The following is a 4,781-nucleotide window of genomic DNA, read 5'->3' as shown; positions in this document are numbered from 1 at the left end:
TGACATAAATATAAAAAGGGTTCAGAGAATGCTTCACAAGGTAGCCGCTCTTCTCCCTCTCACAAAAACGTCCCTCAAAACCAAAAGAAAAGAGTATATTATCTCTCCTAAAAACCCTAGGTTAAATAGCATACAAGTAGAGAAAAATAAGGAAAGATTCCAAATTCAAATCTCCCTATTAAAAAGCGATCTCATCCCTCTTTCTCTCACAAAGGATCGCCTAAAATAAGGGGAATTAGGCAGGGAATCGGCGCCTAGATGCTTGCCACGTGTCGTCATGAAACCGTAGAGTTGGGAGCATGTGCTCGGAAATCGGGAGCATGTGCTCCTGGGTCTAAAATCAGCTTTTCTGCTCCAATTCAACTCCTTTCTGCTCCGATTGCTCCTGCTGTTCCAATCCTTGCTTTTAGCTTTCTAGCCTCTTATTATAACCTGAAAAGGACTCAAACAACTACAAAACTATCAAATAAACGGGGTCAAAGTGAGTCAAAACCGTAACATATCATCTTCCAACAATACCCATTAGTATCTTTGTTGGAGTCGAGTATGGGAGGCAATTATATGCTACATAACTTGGATAACTCAGAAGAAACAATCAAACAAAGAAAATAATAAGCTAGAATGCTTCGGTATAGGAGCCTACGTAACTTGCATTGCTAGAAACAATGACAAATGCTTCAGTATAAGACCAAAATTTTGAGAAGTATCCACAACAGTTGGACGCAGAACATCTAAAATGCAAAGGGATTGTACCTGTAGAGAAGACCTAGCATGTTGAGTGTGCCCATCACATTTGGTCTTGAGAGTGTCTTCACGGGATTGGTACGTGTAGAGAAGATGGGAGAAGCAGGACAAACAAGATGGTAAATGTGATCAAAAGAGGCTCTGTGACATCTGTAACACCCAAGGCCAAATATAAATGGGGAGAACAAAAGGTAGTAACAAGCCAGAGAGAGAGAGAGAGAGAGAGAGAGAGAGAGTGGTGAGACCGTACCGTGACGGTCGGATAAGCTCAAGTCTCACTTCTTAAGGTTATCCGTTGAACCGGTAAAAAATAGTTATCAGCAACAATCAGCAGGGGAAACATCAGTAACTGATCCAGTGATGGATAAATAATGATGCATAGGACTAAGTCAGCTCAGCTGCATCCAAATCTCATTCTTTTCACTTTCCATCAGGTGAGGGCCAATGAATCTATCCAGCTCCACCTCCTCCTGAAATCAAGATCCTCATATTGTCCTGAACAAATGTGAAAATCAATCACTAAAAAAAAAAGACCAAATAACGAATACAAGTTCATCACAAAAACGACTTAAACAAAACAAACTACATCATAGCCAACCAGATGCAGAACATAACCTATAGATAGTCATCTAATCTAATGAGACCTAATTGCATATCATCAAAACCTATAGATAGTCATCTAATCTAATCGAGACCTAATTGCATATCATCTGCTCAAGATAAATAAATTCAAATTCGCAATTACAGATCATAAAATACACAATTCCTCAGAGATTCTTCACAATAAGGAGGACTACGAAAAGAGGGAAAGAAAGACGCACTGAAGCATGAAGGACCGTATGGGATGTCGTCACGGGCGTTGCAGACATGACTCCACCGCACTTAGAAAGCTTCTGAATCGGAGATCAGGCCACTCAGCCTCAAGTCACAGAGACGGAGTTCGATTCATCAGAGAGAGAGAGAGAGAGAGTGAGAAGATTTTCAAAATTTCAACGATCTGGTTTACTTCAATTTGAAAAAACTTAACCGAGACTAAATTGTTTCTCGAACCGGTTCGGTTCAATTATATGCTTCATCGTTTTTCATTTTCTAACCGATGATATTTTCTGAGTTAATTTCACCCATTTAATTTTTAATCTTTTAGAGGTAATTTGAAGATACAAACTTTTGATTATACTGTTGATTAGGTTGTCAATTTGAAGATACAAACTTTTGATTATACTATTGTTATATAGACGTAACTTTGCAAAAATACATTGTTTAAAGTATTCTAAATATATAAGATATTTTATGAAGAATTATGGTAAAGAGCTAGAATTTAAAAAATCATAATAACAAAGTGATCTTAACTAAGAATATTAAACTAATGGTTGTAATGAGTAAATGTAATATTTATTAAATAATTATAATTAAAATGTATTTAATAATGAGTGAAACTATATCAAATAAAAATTGAAATTAAAATACACAACTTTTAACATAATAAAATACAAAACATAATGATTGAACATTCTAAATCAACATTAAACCCCAAAAAAATAAATAAAACACTATAACTAATGTTAATCACCACACCAATGATAAATTAAACTACTAATGATGCATCACATCAACCAATCGTTTTTTTTGTCTTTTTATTATTATCATCACATTAAATTTCTAAAATTGGTATTGAAAAAAAGTTATTTCATTTTGTTTTAATTGTAAAATTTAAACCATAATCATCTCATCTGTAAACCCAAACCGACATATAATTTCGTTCTAATTGTAAAATCTAAACTCTAATTCTCATTTCTGAACCCAAATCGATATATAACCTCTTTTAGTTGTATAATCTAAACCAAACCAATATTTAACTTTATTTAATTAAAATTATACAGAATTTGTTTTGCTTTTAAATTTAATTTTGATTTATTTTTTAAAGAAATATCAAATACAAGATTCTAATTAGTTGAGAGGGGAGGAGGTGACTACAAGTCTACATGTTTGTTTTGTTCTAACAAAATTTTAACTGCTTTTTTTTTCATATTCGAACTTCTAAATCTCTGTTGTTGTTTTTTTGGGGGTATTATTCTTGTTACTAGGACTCAGACCCCCCGCGATGTCGCGGGAAAAATATTTTAGAAAAAAGTAAATAAATTTAAAATTTAAAATTATATATTATTAAATCATTTAAATATAATAGAATAGTTTGAATACATAAAAATTAAACATAAACTGTCAACCATCAAAATACAAACTTATAAACAAAAAAATATTATGTAGAATAGACGTAACTTTGCAAAAATACATTGTTTAAAGTATTCTAAATATATAAGATATTTTATGAAGAATTATGGTAAAGAGCTACAATTTAAAAAATCATAATAACAAAGTGATCTTAACTAAGAATATTAAACTAATGGTTGTAATGAGTAAATGTAATCTTTATTAAATAATGAGTGAAACTATATCAAAGAAAAATTGAAATTAAAATACACAACTTTTAACATAATAAAATACAAAACATAATGATTGAACATTCTAAATCAACATTAAACCCCAAAAAAATAAATAAAACACTATAACTAATGTAAATCACCACACCAATGATAAATTAAACTACTAATGATGCATCACATCAACCAATCTTTTTTTTTTTGTCTTTTTATTATTATCATCACATTAAATTTCTAAAATTGGTATTGAAAAAAAGTTATCTCATTTTGTTTTAATTGTAAAATTTAAACTATAATCACCTCATCTGTAAACCCAAACCGACATATAATTTCGTTCTAATTGTAAAATCTAAACTCTAATTCTCATTTCTGAACTCAAACCGATATATAACCTTTTTTAGTTGTATAATATAAACCAAACCAATACTTAACTTTATTTAATTAAAATTATACAGAATTTGTTTTGTTTTTTAATTGATTTTTTTTTTAATGAAATATTATATACAAGATTGTGATTAGTTGAGAGGGGAGGAGGTGACTACAAGTTTGTTTTGTTCTAACAAAATTTAACTACTTTTTGTTTTCATATTTTCGAACTTCTAAATCTCTGTTGTTGTTATTTTGGGGGTATTATTGTTGTTATTTTAAAGCAAATTCATATAGATACGGACGAACACACATGTTAAAGAAACGACGAGTTCATGCATGAGCCACAACTAAAAAAGTATATGTTGATTTTTGTCTGTTGTACATTATTTTGATCTCTGTCGGCATATATATCATATATACGAATGATCATGTACATGTTTATGTGTCTAACTTTACGGTATTCTGTGCTCCATCACAATATTGGTTTAAAGCAATACCTCTTTTACCAAAGTTCTATGGGAAGAAGTTCTTCCGAAGAACAACAATATATCATCCTGAGCACTTCAATAATTACTTCTTCGGTTTTTGGCTTTTATCAAGAAATGAAAACTTTTTTAAGTTTTTGATTAAATATTTACATTTTTTAAGTTAAAAATGAAAGAAAAAGAATAATTTATGAGATTCGAGTTATAGTTTGCTTCATATATTGTTGAATATACTATAATCTTTTCATTAACATTTTTTGTGCTTTTAAAACAACAATTTTTTTTTTGTGTGCAAGTCATTTCCAGTATAGCCATCACTGAGTTAAAGCAAGCCACCCAAAATATCAAAGAACATATATAAGCCATATCCCCAATAAGCATGTTCGTTACAAGTGACATTTTATTTTTAAAAAAATTTTGGGAGTAATTTTACTATCTTCAAACCAACGATCCATGTTATAAACTTCTTAATTCTTATATATGTTTGTGTTTTTGGAATCGAAGCATTGTTATTTTCTGAATGAATAATCGGGATTGAAAAAATGAGAAATGTAAACGTAGAAAGCGTCATATATATATATATATATAATAAGGAAGAATAACGTAAATACTAACTTTAGCACCCGTTCGTTAATCCTAGTTTGATTTAAATGCAAAGCTCTTTCTCTCGCATTCTCGCTGTATCGTGTGAGCTTCCTCATGGGCCACTTTGTCTTTTTTTTTTTTTTTTTTTTTTTTTTTTTTT

The 4,781-nt window shown here is 30.4% G+C and overlaps 1 long non-coding RNA gene across 1 annotated transcript; it reads right to left on the bottom strand.

Annotated features, from left to right (window-relative positions):
• Positions 432 to 1,688, bottom strand: LOC104761164. Its single transcript, XR_763104.2, has 3 exons — positions 1,566 to 1,688; positions 995 to 1,239; positions 432 to 894 (listed from the first exon to the last, which is right to left on the bottom strand). It is a non-coding gene; the product is annotated as an uncharacterized LOC104761164 (long non-coding RNA).

The sequence above is a fragment of the Camelina sativa genome, chromosome 18, assembly GCF_000633955.1.
Source record: "Camelina sativa cultivar DH55 chromosome 18, Cs, whole genome shotgun sequence".
Lineage (NCBI taxonomy): Eukaryota > Viridiplantae > Streptophyta > Magnoliopsida > Brassicales > Brassicaceae > Camelina > Camelina sativa.
This window is presented reverse-complemented; position numbering and strand designations above follow the sequence as displayed.